The sequence below is a fragment of the Nyctibius grandis genome, chromosome 3 (assembly GCF_013368605.1).
Source record: "Nyctibius grandis isolate bNycGra1 chromosome 3, bNycGra1.pri, whole genome shotgun sequence".
Lineage (NCBI taxonomy): Eukaryota > Metazoa > Chordata > Aves > Nyctibiiformes > Nyctibiidae > Nyctibius > Nyctibius grandis.
This window is the reverse complement of record NC_090660.1, coordinates 2,132,222-2,151,623: the sequence shown is the minus strand read 5'-3', so window position 1 is coordinate 2,151,623 and position 19,402 is coordinate 2,132,222. Positions and strand designations below refer to the sequence as shown.

The 19,402-nt window shown below is 40.5% G+C and overlaps 1 protein-coding gene across 1 annotated transcript in view; it reads right to left on the bottom strand.

Moving 5' to 3' along the window:
- CNTNAP2 (contactin associated protein 2) overlaps positions 1–19,402 on the bottom strand; it is a 974,788-nt gene that overhangs the window by 299,892 nt on the left and 655,494 nt on the right. The window lies entirely within an intron of this gene.

The window sequence follows — 19,402 nt, the reverse complement described above, 5'->3', positions numbered from 1 at the left end:
CTTTGTTTTCCAAGGACCAGATGGTTCAGCTTTTTTTGTTTGGAATCAATCAATCCGCTGCTAAAAGAAATGAAATGTTTGTTTAAGCAGACTTCATATCCACTCTGAAAATTCATTTAATTTGTTGGCAATTCTTGCAAGAGATATCCTCGCTATGACTGGCTTTATTTCAAATGTCCATAAGGAAGAGCTGTTTCCCTGGATGATGAGTGACTGATCACATACACATTTAAAGGCCTCTAACCAGCTATCAAGGCACAGGAAGGAAAGAGGAGCTAAAAAAAGTCTCAAATTTTGATGTGGTATGAATGCAAAGCTGGACTGTCACCCATGTATAAAGAGAATCTCCCTGTCCATGCTACTAAGAAAGAATTTCCTGGCAAGTTTTATGTGTTCATTACAGGGTCTAAAGTCAATTTTATATAAGAAATAGACAGTTTAATTAAATTGTGAAATATTCCAAGCCATTTCCCCTTTCTCCCCAAACTAAGGTCAACAGATTCTTTCATTATCAAGGAGACTCAGTGCCTGTTTTCAGACACTTCATGCAGATTTCATAAGGAATTAACAACAAATTTTCTTCAGAAATATTTCTCTAACTCTCTGCACGCTATCTAAATGTAATCACAAAATACCAACTCTATTAATGTATAATTGTTGTGACACCAAGTCACAAATTTTAACAGATGCATTCCAAGCCAAGCCAAGAAGATGACAAATACTGTTTATGATCTCTCAGAAGTTTGGTGTTTTCATTTTCTAAATCCTTTCAGAAAACCAAGGGAGTTTTGTCTTTGTAGTACCCAGATCTTTATGTAGTGCCATATTTTTCTCAAAGTTTGCTCCTTTCAAGATGACAGGCCAATGGACAGAGATACTACTACAATTCAGAAAAAAATACTGAAGAGTGTTTTATGGAAGACAAAACTAAGTTACACTGTCTAATCAGACACTCATTTATCCCTACTGAGTATTACACAGAAAATTAAAGGATTTATATACAACACCCTTCCTTCTGTTCCTCTGGAATGGGAGAAATAGCAAGTGGTAAGTAGTTATTAGTTAGAATTACAGCAGAGAACAGTCTGCTTTTGAATAAGTCACCATTTGTTAAGTTTCAACGTTATGTTGAACACCGAACAATAGAAATAAAGATTGTTCTTCGAATAAAGACAAAAAGGTGGGATATTCTAAATAAATTCAACTTGTGAAAAGTGTTTTTATGAGTGTGTGATAGTTTTTTCGCAGGTTTTATCCATATGTAGATCCATACTTAAAGACCTTAAAATGGGAATAAACAAAAATGAAAGGGCAGGTTGTAGTGCAAGGAGCAGTAATGTACAAAGCACATAACAGGAGCACAGAAACAAAATGAAGGGACAAATGAAGTTGGTCTACTGACAAAATAACTGGTAATTAAGATGCAATAGGAAACAGCAAACAATCATGTTCATGTGCATGAAGACACTTGATGACAGAAAGAGACCGTTTTGTTGACGTCAGATGGTAAAGGGTAGTCACTAACATAAACTGCAGAACAAAAGTGGCAAGCACCAGGCAGAGAAGGCAACTGTGAAGAGGAGGAGAGTAAGACATGATAGCAAGATATCAATGAAGTAGAAGATGATGTAGAAAGTAAGACAACACAGGATCACCTTATAATTCAGAACTTCTTTTAAATGTGTTTTTGAAATGCTGCACAAAAAGATCAGTAGTGTGTAAGACAGAAGGAGAACAGGTGAAAAGAGAAATCAAGAAACCCAAAGAAAATCTAGACTAGATGAAAGGACGAACACTTAAGGAACAATGTTTTAGAAGTCATTTGAGTACATTAAAACACAGAAGAAAATGAAAACAGAATACAACAAGAAGAGACCATGGCAGAATCAAACTAGCTTAAATTAGTAAATTGATAAAACTTACAATAAAGAAGCACAAAAATTAACAGACCCAAGAACAGACAAGTCCGCAAAATGCAAGATTTGGATATAAAGTCTACAGTGTTCATATGTCAATAAGGAGAACTGGTTGCATATATCTACATACAGAGAAGGAGGCACACACACACATACAGAGAAAGAGGGAGAAAAGGGTCTTTTAGTGCTGCTTTCTTCAGGAAGATAGGAAAAAAAAAAAGAATGGAAGGGATGAAGACACAACAGCACTAGATTTCTGCTTTTCAAGTGGTAGAAGTAAAATCCCAAAAATGTGTATTTGCTTTCTTGGTAGTTGGTCAAAACACACAATATATATACTCTTAAGGGACTTCAGAATAATATTAAACCTCAAAATCTTCTAAGCTACAGGTAAAACTCATGTGCCCTGATGTCCAGATAAGCTGTTTCTAGCATAATACATCCAGTTGTTTGGGTTTTTTTTTTCAATGTTACTTATATTCCTTCTGAGAAGAGGGGAAAAAAGCGCCCTACAAATGGCTTCTACACTAGTAACTCGACATGCTTTCATATTGCATCAAAAACTGTCTACAAGCAATAAGAGGTGAAAACCTGGTCAGAACAGTGATCCAAGGTCTTAAGAGTTCAGTCAAAAGTATGTACGAAAAGAATCCAAACCAGAAAGAGGAGAGCACCAACAAGATGCTATAGTCTTTTTAAAGTTTAATCACCTGAATAATACAGATCAAACTGAGACAACTACATCCATTTCATGCTAAAATTTTAAAGAGCTTGGCTGTGTTCTAAGATGAAGTAAAAGGAAGTTTGAAAAAAAAAAAAACCATAAAAAAAAAATCTTTTTTTAACTTTTGGTGTGGAACATCAAGCTACTTCAAGCTTGTTAGTCCGGGCAGAGGTATCCAGTCATTTTAATCAGCTGACAAAAGCAACTACAAACGCATTTTGAAGTTCACCATTGACTAAGTTAACATTCAGAAGAGTAGGCTTGAACACAGCTTGAGGGGAAAAGTTTCTCTTCTTAGAAAAGCTTGACGGGGGAAGCAGACTAGGGGAGAACAGCTTAGAGTAAAACAAAAACTAAGAAAAATCCTTGTAACCACATAGACTTTAACATCATTTTCATTGCTGCATTTCTTCATGGGTTCTTTTCTACTCCCAGGCTGCTTACCTGAACTTCAAAGAGGAGGTTTTGATGGACGGGGGAAGATAACACTCATTTCTGAGTTTTTAGGATCCTGTAATTTACACATTTGAGAAAAAAAAATGGTTCAGAAAACCAGCCTACAGGATAGTTTTTGTCAGCTCCAGACTGTGAGCCAGAAGTTGGAAAGAGTCATCTTCTCTTAGATGTCAATGGCTCTTTACTGAATGAGGGAAGTAGATGTTCTCCTGTTTTACCTTCTGACTGGCATAAAGATCACGAGAGTTACCCCACACAGCTGGCACAGCCTCTAGAAAGCAGAAGAGCTGTATGACAAAAAGGATTTACCAACTCTGTCACCCTACGTGACGTTCCCATAGAGTTTCAGTAGCACCTTGGTGAACTACTTGCCCTTGTGGCCAAGAAGGCCAATGGCATCCTGGGGTGTATTAGAAGGGGTGTGGTCAGCAGGTCAAGAGAGGTTCTCCTCCCCCTCTACTCTGCCCTGGTGAGGCCGCATCTGGAGTATTGTGTCCAGTTCTGGGCCCCTCAGTTCAAGAAGGACAGGGACCTGCTAGAGAGAGTCCAGCGCAGAGCCACGAAGATGATTAAGGGAGTGGAACATCTCCCTTATGAGGAGAGGCTGAGGGAGCTGGGTCTCTTTAGCTTGGAGAAGAGGAGACTGAGGGGTGACCTCATTAATGTTTATAAATATGTAAAGGGCACGTGTCAAGAGGATGGAGCCAGGCTCTCCTCAGTGACATCCCTTGACAGGACAAGGGGCAATGGGTGCAAGCTGGAACACAGGAGGTTCCACTTAAATTTGAGGAAAAACTTCTTTACGGTGAGGGTGACTGAACACTGGCACAGGCTGCCCAGAGAGGTTGTGGAGTCTCCTTCTCTGGAGACATTCAAAACCCGCCTGGACGCGTTCCTGTGTGATATGGTCTAGGCAATCCTGCTCCGGCAGGGGGATTGGACTAGATGATCTTTCGAGGTCCCTTCCAATCCCTAACATTCTGTGATTCTGTGATTCTGTGATTCTGTGAACTACAGTTTCTGCCTCACTATGTAAAAAGGCAGCTTTAATTTTAGCCCTGACAAACAGCCTCCTTTTATAAGTACAAAGCTCATTATAAACAGAAGACCTGCACTATGTGACACAAGGAATGTGGTATAATATGGTTTGCTTCTGTCAGTGAATAAGGCTGCTGCAGGGGATAAACTCCTTTAAACTGCGGCTAATACAGGAGTAAATCTGCTCAGCTTTACAGGGGCATGGGAAAGGTGTAGATTCACAGAACTGGTGGAGTTAAATTACAGTAAAAGTGACAAAAACAGGCAGTGCATCAGATTCACAAAGTCCAGCTACGCCTCTCCATCACATTCAACTTCCCAGAAAAATACTGAAAGCTAAATAGACTATGAGTTGCTTGGGTTTATGTCACTCAAGCTGGTTTCAATTCAAGCCCTTAAAAAGGGCTGAAAGCACAAACAGACAAGGAAGGTAAAAAAAAAACCCAAACTTGCTCAATAGTTGCACACTGAAATGGCAGACCTGCAGTTTATCTTAAAAGAAAGGAGTTTTATTTGTTGCTTTATTACAATATATAATCAGAAGATCAACTGCAAAACTGAAAATGTTGAAAAATAAATGTTTATATATAAACACACACACACTGTAAGCTTCTGCTCTGTCAGCAGAAGTTTCTCTCTGTGCAGTACTACAACAAACCGATTCCCCCCCCTTACTCATTGCAGTGCTACATGGTGGAGCAACCACGTCTGATACAACTTTTAAAAAATCAGTTAAGTGAACTAGAAATCTCACCATGACTCAAAGCAAGTTACATATGAGAAGAAAAATCCTTCTGAATTCCAGATCTGTATTCTGACAGGGAGAACGCATGAAGATGCTGGCTTGCTCTACTACTTAATGCATATTAAAAATTTTTTTAAAAGCCCAAAAAAAGCCAACATGATGCAACACTACTTCAGTGTTCTTGTTGTTCTGTAGGACTATTGCTGCAATGGTCAGAACCAAATCTTATGTCTGTCAGTTTTTTAAAGTTTGGATATAAAAATTCCGTAGTTTGGAACTCATCTTTATCATGCCTAAGAACACAAAAAGTAAAATTAAGTCCAAAATGCAGTCTCCAGTTATAGTTAAACTTCGAATAAGTACACAAGTGTTGTTAAAGTCAGCCAAAAAGAAGCATGAAGAAGTATTTTACATCTCACATTTTAAAAGTAAACCCTTCAGATATGACTATAAGATGGTAGTATTGCTAGAAATCCATATAGTATCGAAGCACACTCTCAAAAATACTCTGCATTGCAACTTTGTTACAACCATTTGATGGTAAAACACAGCTCTATATAACAATGGTTAATTTTTACATAACAAGTATATTTTTGGCTTGTAAATCCCTCCACATCTCCCCATGTGCATGCACACACACACTCCTTGCTAGACGATTCTTCTGCTTGTAATTATATTATTATTGTAATTATCCTTCCTACAAGGGAAGAGCTGAAAGTTTAACTAAACTAAGTCTCTACTCATTAGTAGAACAGTAAATTAATGTGATCTTGATTATTATGAGCTTGAAATGTTTTCCAAAGCAGCTTTTGCCAGGTTTCCAAATGTTAAGGGTGCCCTTGCTCATTTGCTGTTGGCAAAGCAGATGTGGTTGGAAACTGCTGCTGAACATTCCTGGGTTTGCCCCTTCCACCCTTGTAGGCTGTCAGTTCACAGAAGCTCCCAACACTTTCAGCTACAAGAGCTGAAATCTAAAATTAACCAGGAATCAAAAACCAAAGCGCACCACCTGCCACCAGCATCCAAAAAAACTCAAACAGTGACAGAAGGAGGAAACTAAAGCTGAAGAGCTCCAAAACACTAAAAACATCAAACACAATCTGATCCTCCACAGAGAAGATTCTAAGGTAACCAAGACTTCTGCTTTGGGTTTTTTTCTTGCTACTTTTGCCTACTACCTACCTATCTTAATGTATAAAAGCCAACAAAATGCCTGTTTTAGTTTCTGCACACAGCCAAAGACCCCTTTCCAAAAATCCTTTTCGATCCAAACATATCTTCAAAATATATGCTAAAATAACACCCTCCCCTACACAAAAGAAGGTGGCAGTGGGAAACAAAAATAAAATCCTAACTAGACAAAACTGTCTTGCAACACCAACAATAGTTCTTCAAACTAAATTTCCGATGGACTTCTAGAGACAGCAATTTCTGCATGACCAGAAGGTAGATCTTCAGCCAAGAGTTGCTCACCACAAGCCACAGAGCTAAATTTCAGGTTCTTGCAGCTGAGATCCCCTGTAGAATTAGGTTACCTTGATGAGAAGGCTGAGTCTCCATGCACTTAGAAACCACATCTGAATGTGTCAGTAACTGCAATGAGGTTCATGTCCAAGAGGAAAACTGAGTTTCTTGATGAGCTGCAGCTTTATGCACATCTTAAATGTGATGTGTACATAAGATTCATTTGGAGATTTAAAGTTCTTTTGGGAAAGGGATTTCCTGTGATGCTAAAGAAATTCCAGAAATTTCTTTCTGGAGAAATACAACAATTCTAGATTCAGTTACGCTACAGTCAAGTACAACCAAAAGACTTGCATTGCAGTAAAACCAAGAAATAAGGAGCTGTCCAAACGTGACATGCATTTGCCAATGCAATATCACCTAAACATTAATGACAACAGAAATCAGAAAGCTGCAGTTCCTGGCTTTATACATAACTGAAAATTTGAGTAAACTACAACTTGTAAAGCCTCGTGAGTAATACTCACAATTTTCATGCTAATGTTGCATCTGCGAGAATATTATTTTCTTCTGTTTTCAAAGAGATGTTGCTCTACATGAACTGCCACTCAGCAAAAGCATAATTTTCACACATAAATGCAATTAAGCAATTGGATATTTTCACTGTAAATAAGAGAATCTGAGAATATCGGAAGGTACCGTGAACAAGTCCATGAAATCATGGCTGTATATCACATGGCGCTTGCTTTAGCCAACCATTTCCCTAGTTGTAGTAAAACCAAGATCAAGCCCTACTTCTCAGCCATGACTAGGTTACCTTCACACCCAGAAGTTGAATTGAGCTACTGCAGTCCCAAAAGCACAAGCAAGCACAACCCCTGGCATCTTCACACACCTTCCGAGTGTAACTGAGATGTGATTGTTTTTTCTGGGATACAATCATTGTAGAGGCCCTTGGTTTGCTCTCACTGTTGTCCACGACAAACACATGAATTCTAAGGGCTCAAAACTTCATCCTTTCACTGTGGCCACATGAGATTAGTAAGTGTCTATCGCATGCTGCACACCTATTTTACTCACGGCAGTTCAAATACAAGTTAACTTAAGCCTGAGGGTTTAGTTCTGTTACTCTTAATATCACATTAAGTAAGTACTACATCATTCTACAAGATGTTCTGGGAAAAGGTTGTTAAATTGCTCCAATTATATTTGTAGCAATAAGTGCCAGGAAAAAAAGCAGAATCTTTTTCCTGATCATAATCAGTGTAACAGCAGCATCACGTCTTGGATGAACTTCAAAGCTAATCTAATCCACCTCCCAGAAAAGCTCAATTCCATCCATGTTTCATTCCTGACATACTCCTGTTCAAAATCTCCCATGATATAAACAGGCCAAGGCAGCCTAGAGCTCCACCAGCCTTCCAGCATCAGCGTTTCTCCCACTCTCTCTACACTGTGAAGCTGCTCTACTGCAATTTAAACTAATCCCTTCTCTTTCTGCCCACCATGAACTTGGAGAACGGATTATTGTACTCCTCCTTGCAGCCATCATTTGTCTATTTGCAGATATTAATCTCCTCTCTGCATTAAAAAGGCCAAGTTTGTTCAACTCGGCCACAGGTTGTGTTTTCTAGGTGCTAAATTCTTCTTTATTCTATACATAAATATATATAGTCTATATAAATAAAAAATATCATATAAATACACACATATTTTTTTCAAATGAATTGGGAATGTAAATCTATAGAAGGACTTTTAGTGCTTTATGTCTACACTAGTGTACACTTCTGTCCACTGCCACACTGGCTGTCATGCCACTAGAACTTTCCAGCAGCAAAGCTCCTTTGTGGCTGAGCACAAGCCTTCTTCCTCCTGCCACTGATCTAAGCTTCAGCCTTCTTAAAGCTCTGAAGTTGTTATGTTGCCACCTTCCCAGCTGCTCTATCTGCCTCATGCTCTGCTTCTGCCTCCTTCTGCGAGCTAATGAACTTATAAAGGATTATCATTATTAGTGCAATATTCAAATATGCCCTGTAGAAACAGAAAGGAAATTAAAAAGCAGAGAAAAATAAGAATAATAAGATATGTGGAAATTTGCCAAATTTGTGTCAAGTTGACTCTAGGCTCATTTATGTCAGTGATAAACAAGACAATTACCATTGTGGTAACAAAGGGAAGAAAGTAGAGGGATTGCCATCAGAATCAGAAAGAGAGCACGGGTTTATTTGCCACTGGGATAATAAAGAAAATTACTGCCATGAGGGTGAAAACTAATTTGAGTTAACAAGAAGTAGTGCAACCCAGGAATTTGTTATGAATACAGAATAAAAACATCCCATTTATGGCAAAACCAAAGGTGCCTCTATTTCTGTCTCAGCTTCGTTCTTTCTTTGCTTTGGGCTGGCGGAGGGTGTGCAGAGAGAAATGAATTTAAATACAAAAGGCTGATCAGATAAGGTTTTTTAAACAAATTTAGCAGTGATTCTAAATTAGAAGCCATAGATTAGCATCCTTGTAAGAGTGTCAGCCTAGAGACATCACAAGAAAGAAGTATAATTAGGCACCAATATTTAACGAGGTGCTTTTGAGAATTAAGTCATTCAAGGGTACACAAACACTTCTTTAAAAAAACACTCCTGCATTCTGGCATGGTTCTTTGTGGCTGAAATAAACACTGCTCAGGATAAAAACATTCAAAGAGAGAACTGCAGGTGATGGCAAACATCTCCACGTAAGGCACACTGTCCTTTTCAATCTGGGTGGTTTGGCACGTTTGTGTAGCTGTGATGCATTACTGGGCACTGCATCTGAGGGGGAAGATCATCAAAGAACTCTTAGATATTCACCAGTCTTACACTGGTCCCAGCCACAGAAGGAGCTCATTTGAGTCTTCTCCAGCTGGGAGTCAACAGGAACACTGCCAATATCATCTTGCCCCCTTCGTCCCTCCTATCCCTCTCTCCCATGCAAAAGGCTTCAAGGTTGGTATAAAAACTAAGTTTGAAAAATCAAAAACCCTAAAGAAAAACTATGATTTCCACTCCCAACCCCACTTACTTTGTATTGCCAGGGCAATGGAAAAGAGGATGCTTTGAAAACCTCACCAAATTATACACTGGCCAAAGTAGGGGAGAGAACTCCAGTAAATTTAGGTCAAAGTTACGGAAATATCTGGAATCTTATTTTAATACAAGATGTCTGTAAGTGGCTACAAATAGCAAAACCACAGATTAAACCCAAGGATTTTTCCACATCAAGTTCATGCTGGTTCTTTCCTGCCTCAGATATCACAGCATTCGATCTGTCTTAAGACCTGAACTTCCTCATCAATATTAAATAATGCTCAGCTGCACAGAGATATTCTCAGTACGCAGCTTTAAAAGAGATTATAGTGTCAGGTTTTGTTTATTCAGGATTACTAATCCCAAAATACATTAGTCTCATGCTCATTTATAGAACTGTAATTAAGTTTTATTTTTACAGGCCTTGTCAGTTGTTGCAATTGTCAACATTTTCCACCCCTTTCCCCTCTCCAGTTCCCCAAACATTTTTGTATCTGAACCTATCAGAACCAGCAATACTGGGAAGGAAATTATGGTACCTTGCTTAGCTGTACGTACTCAATCCAAGTTTTACTTGAGTAAAACTTCCTCAACTTATTAAAAAAAAACCCTACTAATCAAATAAAATAAGGTTTCTTAAAACCTCACATTGAAAGCTTATCACAGAATCACTCAGGTTGGAAGAGCCCTCTGGGATCATTGAGTCCAACCATTGCCCTGACACCACCATGTCAACTAGACCAGGGCACTAAGTGCCATGTCCAGTCTTTTCTTAAACCCCTCCAGAGATGGTGACTCCACCACCTCCCTGGGCAGCCCCTTCCAATGGCTAATGACCCTTGCCGAGAAGAAATTCTTCCTCATGTCCAACCTGAACCTCCCCTGGCGAAGCTTGAGGCTGTGTCCTCTTGTCCTATCGCTAGTTGCCTGGGAGAAGAGGCCGACTCCGACTTCACTACAACCTCCCTTCAGGTAGTTGTAGACTGCACTAAGGTCACCTCTGAGCCTCCTCTTCTCCAGGCTAAACAACCCCAGCTCCCTCAGCCGTTCCTCGTAGGTCAGACCCTCCAGACCCTTCACCAGCTTGGTCGCCCTCCTCTGGACTCGCTCCAACACCTCAACATCTTTCTTGAAGTGCGGGGCCCAGAACTGGACACAGGATTCAAGGTTCAAGGTGGGGCCTCACCAGTGCCGAGTACAGAGGGAAAATATATGCTTGGAAAAAAACAAAACACACCAACAAACAGTGGCTTGCTTACAGAACAATTGCTATACACAGAGACTCACAGACATCTACATGAACAGTGGGTTTTCCAGAGGAGCTGAGCACTTATTTCCATCGACAGAAAAGAACACATTACGAAAACAAATGCTCAGATCAGCATTTACATTATCTCTATCAAAACGTCCTCTATCAACATGACACCAATTTAGAAGCAATGCATCATCTTTGTCATTTCCATTAATCACTAAGCAACTCACAGTGCCAACAGAATTCAACTTTTTTAACTGCCATAAAAATATCAGCAGAAACATCTGCTCCATGTCCCCTTTTTTCACGTTTTCTCTCCAATGCTTTCAATTGGGAATGACTGTGTGCTGGCAACTTACTGGAAATCATGTTCACATCTTTTTCACATAATGGATGAGCTGTGAAATTAGGAACACGTTAGACGAGTACCTAGGAGGTTGCCCTGGCTGGCATGCACTCTCTCTCACTGGTCTCTGTTTCAATAGCAGCACTGTACAGTATTCATTTAGACTATTTACTGAGGGGATGAAAATATGGGGAAAGTGACAAGTTCTGTGAAAAAAGCCCATCTGGACACCCACAGAGGAGCTCAGAGATGCAATGGCAAGGGAGAAGCCCCAATATTAATATTACCCTTCCAGGCTGCTCCCAAGTCCATCACAGAAGCCATCAGCCCATCTGCACAAGCCCAGAGAGGGACTCAAATCAAAACCTCCCAAACAACAAACGATTTGTCTGGGGCTGTCCCAGCACAGCCTCAGCCCCAGTGTGTGGGCATGGAGCCCATCACCATGAGCCACTCGGAGAAGTTCTCCCCAACACCTTTCAGCCTAAGGAGGTTGCTGCCTAAGGGTAGGACACATTATGGGATGCATAGGAAACATAGCTCAGGATCGCACGGGACTTAGGGGATGTTTGGGGGTATAACCAAAGGCAGGAAAAGGGAGAAGGTTAGGTGATTTGGGGGAGGAAAATGTACGGAAAAAAAGAGGGCTAAGTGTAAACAGTGGTCTGGTCAGCACGCTTGCCTGGTTGTGCCCTGCATCTCATGAGTATGGTCTGTCCTGCCTTCTTATTAAATTCCTTTCTAATTCTCTCCTGGGCAAGGGGCTCTCTATCATGTGTGCATGGGTATGTAAGGGGGTGGGGGTGGCAGCAGCCAGGGTCAGACCACAGAGTGGAGGGCCCCTGTGGCCATGGTGCCAGCCACTGGAGCAAGTGCAGGTGGGTGTGATGGCTAGCGAAGATCAAGCTGGACTGCCCAGCCAGGAGGTGAAGTGGCCTACGAGCAAGGGGGGCAAGTTGGTCTCTTAAGGGTGTGAGAGCACATGGGTGTCTCTAGGGGTGAGAGCGCAGGGGGTCAGCCGTGGGGACCTGGAAAGTCCTGGCCAGCTCTGGGTGCGTGTGCATGCAACCGTCTGTACCAGTAACTGGAGTGGAATTGCTGCCTCAGGAGTTGTACGTCCAGGTGACAGAAACGGGGGAGACAGGGATGCGAGGCCAGAGTGCCTGAGCCCTGCCACTGGAGGGATTCCCCTGTACATATGTACATCTCCTCCTTCTAGTGGTCCTCCATCCTGCTCATCCAGAGTGGGAAGCAGGGCGAGGCCGTTGGTGCTATTTGTGTGAGTACACTGAGTGTCTGTGGTCTGTGGTCGGCCATGTATATATGTAGTGTGTATATTGTGCTTTGTGTGCATGTGCTTGCTGGGAATACATCTTCAGCCTTGCTATTGGTAGGATCTGGGGTCGTCAAGCTGCAGCAGCATCACCTCTTTTGGTTGTTGAATCTGGCACGATATGTTTTCTTGTAACAGAAAGTCAGAATACAGGACTTATCTCCTGTAGCCATCTCCCCTTTTATTTATTGTTGCAATTAACTTCTTACAGAGCTCTGAATCTGTGGGTCATACTCAGCTACACTGATATTCAACACATCTCTCTTCTCTGTCATCAGTAAAGCACTGCCTGACACGTAGGTCAAGTGATCAAGACCTGACTGAACCTCCCAGCTTCTGTCCAGCAGAGCTTTCTAATCTGCAGAATGTGTTTGATGATGGCCATCCAAACTGCTGGAAGAAAACAAATACAAAGACTAGGTGAAGAGAAAAAAAAATCAGAGCAGGTTGTTAGAGAAGGAATGATAAAAGGAGGAAACAAACTGTTGAGGTCAATAGGAAACCACAAAGAAACTGAGAAACATGAAAATGGGGAAAGCAGAAGAAGGTTTGAAAAGGAGAGGCAGAGTTAAGAATTTCAGAAAGGCACACAAGTTCATGTAGCTGTTAGCCTGAGCATGAATCTGAGAAATTAAGTATCAGTGGCAGATATAAAACAAAAATAGTGACAAACTGCACGTTATGTTTTCCTCTGTGTTTTAGAGATCTGCTAGTTCCTTCTGAACCTAAAAGCATTATTGAAAACATATCATGTAAAATGGAGCTACAACAGCCACAAGAAAACTTAATCTAAAGTTTTCTAAACAAGTGATTAGGGAATATGGATGTGATAATGTAAAAGCTACATATAGATACTACATGTGCTTAAAAACATGCAAGATGAGATTCAAAGAAAGACTGCATGGTTCCAGTAAAATAAAATGAATAGTGCTAGATGTGCAGCCAAGCACATAAGTACATGTAAGTAGTACAGCAAAGACTTCTACTGAGAAAATGAGGAACTACAAACTACATCAACATGCTTAAAAAATCACAGCTCTTGCCCCTGAGTGCAAAGGGTCAGTGTGGACAATTGATTTCTAAGGCAGGCATGTAGAGCTGCTAAAAACTTCCACTGTAAAGAAGCGTGAGTATACTGTAAAAATGAATATAATGATGTTTGAGAAAGGTAGCAGCCATAAACAAGAACCAAGCTGTACCAAAAAAATACCATCTGGAATATATATTGTCCACTTCTCTGTGGTAATGTACACAGGAATGCTACAAACTCCAGATAATGCCTGGTTATCCACTGGTACATAAAGCCCTTTTAATGGCAAACATAATTAAAAACAGTATGTTCCCCTATTTTGAATTTTTAAAAAAATCTTTTTAAAAAAATTACATGTGGAGAGATAAAAACGTCTGCATATATATATGAAGTTCTTATTACTTTGACTACTGTGCATCTTTACAGCTGATCTTTGCACTAACTTCATTCTCTCACATGTCTGAGAAATTACAGAGTGACTTCAAAATGTGCTTTTTCTTTCTAATGGCTGTCAATGGGATTTTAATATCAGCTCCTTAATGCTTTTTTTGCAATTAAAGTGTTTTAACAGAGAAGTAAGCAATATGCTAGATTGTCTTAATGGAAAAGTTTAAGAAAAAGCTAATTAATTTTGAAGTCTTTACATGCAGAGTCCTTTTCAGGCTGTGATTAGTTCTGACTTTGATTTTACAGCATACATGAGTTGTTTTAAAGTTACCTGTTCTTAATTATATGTTCCCTTTTAACTGTCCCGGGGAAACAATATTTGGTTGTACATTCTGAGTAACAACAGAGCACAGGTTACAGTTGCCTGCCAAAAACTTATCTAATATCTAAGCTTTCCCAAAAGCAGGCTGCAATTCAGGCACGTTGCTTGGTTAGTTTTAAACGTGTGAAGTAGGTCATTGAATTAAGGGATTGAAAATGTTCTGAATTAGACCCTGACTTCATATTGTTATTCCACCGGACCCCAAACATATCTCCCCCACCTAGTAGAAATTTAGCTTAAAAACTCAGGACACTTCATTCTAATTTAGAGCTACCCCCAACGGTACAAACAGCTAAAACCTGAAGCCCAATTTCAGCCCTTACACTCTCTCTCTCACACCTCATCTGATAGAGTCATTTCCAGCTGATTTTTTAATTCCAACATAATTACTGCTGGTTGAGTACTCATATTCTGCTTTGCATCCTAATGCTCATTTTCTCCACTTAACCTTCACCAAACAGTACTGATGCTATTGCTCATTTTGGAACTGCAGCCCTTTCTGTCCTGAACACAGATTCCATCCATTTACTTATAATAAAAATGCAAGTTGCTTCCAATTTATTACACATTCTGCATTTCATAAACACCTGGTGCAGAGCAGTTCGCAGCTCAGCAGACAATAAATTAGTAGTAGCAGAAGTAACTAGAGTTTGTGGCACTGAAACTAAGAACAAGCTGATTTTTTTAAAATAAATATTAGAGTCCAAACCTAAAAAACTGCAACATCCCAAAACTCAAAAAAATATTAACAGAGTACAAAGCTTTTATTTTCCCAGTCTTGCAGGAACAGCTCAAAAATGCAGCAATTTGGGGCTTTTATGTTTCACCTGAAAAATGACATGAAGATCTAAGACTAAACCACACAACTTCACTCTCATTTTAAAATGATATTTTAATAAAAAAAGAGGTAATTTAATAATAGTTTGCAACCTTAGAAAAGAAATGCATTATGTTAAGTCCTTTGGAAACATGTAATAAATAATAGAAGATGAATCCACAAAGACTATTACAAATTATGATGACATTTCCTTTGAAAAGGATTATTGGAAAAGAAATGAGCCTCTTTAGGAAGCTAGCATATTGATTGTATGATCATTTTAATAAACTTCTGTAAACAAAAATAGTTTCTGTATAAACAGGACTTGAGAATCTCTATTCTCAACAGCAAAGAGACAAGCATCCCAGAAATGAGGTTTTACAGAGCATGAATCAAATTTGATTAAATTTGATTAGCTCAGATACAGAATGAGAGAAAGGAGAAGAACAAATTGGTACTGACATCATTGCCTGAGAACAATCAGGTGTTGGAAGTGCCTCCTCAGAGAACGCCAGGAGCTGGAGAGACAAAAGCCTCTTCCTGGAGATTTCAGAAATTCTCGCTCACTTTTTCCCCCCTGTTTCTCCAAGATCAGCATTGCTCAGACACACATCCACACTGCTGAGCTTGACTGCAGTATTACTCACTTCCTGGAATCTACTTTACTTCACTGAGGTCACAAATACAGTCTCAAAGCAGGAGTCGTCACGGAGCAATTCAAAAGCCCCCAGCTTTCATCAGGGACACCCAAACCCCAGCTCGCAAGAGGATGAGGAACTGCACTCCCTTTTCTCACAGCATCTAGTACAGAACTTACTCTGTGCTAACAGTGTTATCAAAGCTGATCACCCTTTTCTCATCACTTCCACCTGCCCCCAGGGTTAGGTTCATAAATATTTTCCCCAGCTCCAGCCTCCTCAAACCCAGCAGCTCCATCAAAACCACTCTTATTATTTCTTCAAACTCACTTTCCTCAAAGTAACTTCACAGTTCACCTCCCTACAGAGCTCCACGTCCCCACCAGCGCATCCCACAGTGGCCGGCCTCCAAATGAGGCAAACCACCTCAAACACAACGAGGATGGGGGGAATGGGAGCAACTCAAATTTTGCCCCACTGAAAGCTCCTCTTTCATGTTTTCAAAACTCAGAAGCTTGGCATTCCAGTATTTGCTGTGAGTCTCTGGATTATTTCTCCTTCCTCCTTTCATATAATTCAAACAATGTCTTCCATGAACAAGGCTAATGGGCATTGCAAAGCCCCCCTGCATGCCTTAAAACGCCAGCTTTCCACTACAGAGACTCAAGCCCAGTATGTTCACACGTTGCCCAGTTTACTTACGGAAATTCTCAGTTTGTTACTGGGAATTCAGTGCAAGATCTGGCAGTCTTGTGCAAATCATTCAGTCAGACGGGCTGCTGAACCTGTGCTCAATCTCGCTAAAATCAGATGTTTGCATATGTACAGGTCCCCCTCTGTGGCACCTATCATGATGCTGCCTTCTGCAGAAGGTCTAACTCTGGAATCCAAGATCTGTTCATGCAAGGAGCTGCTGACTAAAACACGTTTCACTGGTAAACACTCAGAAATGTCAAGGTGACAGTGTTTGTCGCAGCCCTGCAGACAAATTCCCACAGGACAACTGAAGGGGAGACAGTTTTGTGCTAAGCCGTCTCAAAATGCAGGACACTTCTGACTAGGCTGCGTCTTCCACTTGAAGTATATTAAAAAGCAACGTTCTTCCTGCTTTTTGAACAGAATATTGTTTCACATAATACAGTTCCTGAGCACAAAAGTATTCACGGTTCTTCCATAGCTTCACAATGGAGAAAATCATGTAAGAAATATGCTTATACACTTCAGGTCAGAAGATGATGTAGAAAGGATTTGGTAAACCCTCACGCACACGAGGACAACGCAATATTGAAACGCTGAGAAAAGAATTTGTTTTGGACTGAAGGGTTGATCAGGCTGGGAACACAGTACTAAACCCACTCAGATATGATGTGTCCACCAACTTAGCTCAAATTATCAAAGTTGTAAATATAGTAAATTTACTACCTATTTGAAAAAAATAGTATCTTGTGTCTACCCCCCCTCCTGTCTTTTAACAATTAAGAATTAAATTTCAAAAATGAAAAGTGTTCTTTCATTATTAGTACTGGGTGCATAACCCTGTCATACCAGGCATTTCCCCCTTTTAGTTATATTAAATCATCACCATTATTTACTCACATTAAAATCCCACATAATTTGTCTGATAGCCTGGTATGACAGAAATGATAAATCTTTCCTAAATATTTCACTATATGTTTTACACAAGAAATAACATCAGAAATTTGTTTAAAAAGGTAATAGCATTTCACTGGGAAAAAGGAAATTAAACTGAGTGGTTTTTAAAAACTTGTAAGGACCTCTTTGAGCATGTGAAGTCTGAAAGCAATCAATAGCAAGAAATGTAACAGTTATGAAGAGAAATGCACAAATCAGAGACGTAGACACCTCTAGTTAGGAAGCATTTTTTAAGGTATCATATCTGTGACCCTCCATGTCACTCTCTGACAGAGGCTTTTTCCTACAGTTTGCACATGAAATGCAAATTTATAAGGTTCACTCATTATCTTGCCAACATCCAAGTAACAAGAACAGGGAACTAAAGAAAGAAGGGGGAAGCAATAGGTCTTAATTTACTGATTGAAAATAGATTTTAATTGGTGGTTTTAATAAAGATCTGCTTTTCCTCGTAATCCTAACGAGGCTTAGTGCTGACAGGACTAAATGTTATTAGCCTGGCTGTAATAAAAGTGCCACAGAAGTTAATGAGAGCTCTCAACAACTACTGAGAGCAGAGCTGAATGCCAGGTATTGTGGTGGGTTGCAGAGTCTTTCATTTCTTATCCAAGTTACTGGGTCAAACAGAGTCTCGCCTGGTAGAGGACAAAAGCCATTCCTCACCACGGACTGTTTAGTGAGCTACGTAAGATGTGTTAGGGGTTTCAACCTGTACTCTACACAGGAGGCATGCCTGCTCTCACACACAAAGAGCACTGTTACTATGGTTGGCTTTAAATAAACTGCCAAGATGAAAAAGGCAGTGGAGAAGTCAGGAACTGCACTGACATGGAGGATCCTCTGAGTTACAGCTGACGTGTAAGGAAAGTTCTTAGGAACAGGACAGGAACATTATCTTAAAAATGTACTACGAAAAATAGTTCTCTTCCATTTTATCCTCTTGGATACATTTTTATTTGATTATTCTTTCTTAAGGCAGAGTGATATCAACATAGAGTCAACTTTTATGTACAGGCCCTGGAAACCCTATTCTGTTTTTTATGTTGAAGGTTGCATATTGTACTTGAAGCACAAAACCAGTTGCTACCAACATCAAATCATCATTGACATAAACCCAAGTGTCCTTCTGAGCACAGATGAAACAACTCTAGTCTACAGCTGGTAGTATTGACCATCAGATTATCATGCCTTCTCCACACTGACCTGAGAGTTAAACATCAAAGAGCGTGATAAACTGAGGAAAAATACTTTAATATATTAAAGTTTCCTTAAACAGAGGTTTTGCTAGTTAAAGCAAGATCAAACATGCTGCAGTGGAAGTTATGGAGGGGAATTACTCTTTGTTACCTTATTTTTCGAATAGATTTAAAATAGATCAGAATAGAATAGAACACAACAGAACAGATGAGTTGAAAGGGACCAGCAATGATCACCTAGTCCAACTGCCTGACCACCTCAGGCTGACCAAAAGTTAAAGCATGGCATTAAGGGCGTTGGCCAAATGCCTCTTAAACACTGACAGGGAGTGGGGCATCGAGCACCTCTCCAGGAAGCCTGTTCCAGGGCTTGACCACCCTCTCGGTAAAGAAATGTTTCCTTACGTCAAGTCCAAACCTCCCCTGACGGACGCAGCTTGGAGCCATTCCCACGTGTCCTGGCACTGGGCACCAGGGAGAAGAGATCAGCATCTCCCTCTCCACTTCCCCTCCTCAGGAAGCTGCAGAGAGCAGTGAGGTCGCCCCTCAGCCTCCTTCTCTCCAAACTAGACAAACCCCGACTCCTCAGCCGCTCCTCCTAGGACATGCCTGCCAACCCCTTCCCCAGCTTTGGTGCCCTCCTCAGGATGCATTCAAGTACCTTAACACCTTTTTAAATGGTGGGGCCCAGAACTGCATGGGATACTCAAGGTGAGGCCACACCAGTGCTAAATACAGCAGGATAATCACCTCTTTGGACTGGTTGGTTTTGCTGCATTTAGTTCATCCCAGGATGCGGTTTGCCCCCTTGGCTGCCAGGCACACTTCTCTTCAGCCAGTTCTTCACCCAGCACACCGTCTGCCTGCTCATCTCTCAGATGGACAACTTGTCCAGAAGGGTGCTGTGAGGGACAGTATCAGAAGCCCTACTAAAACCCAGAAAAACTATATTCACCACAGTCC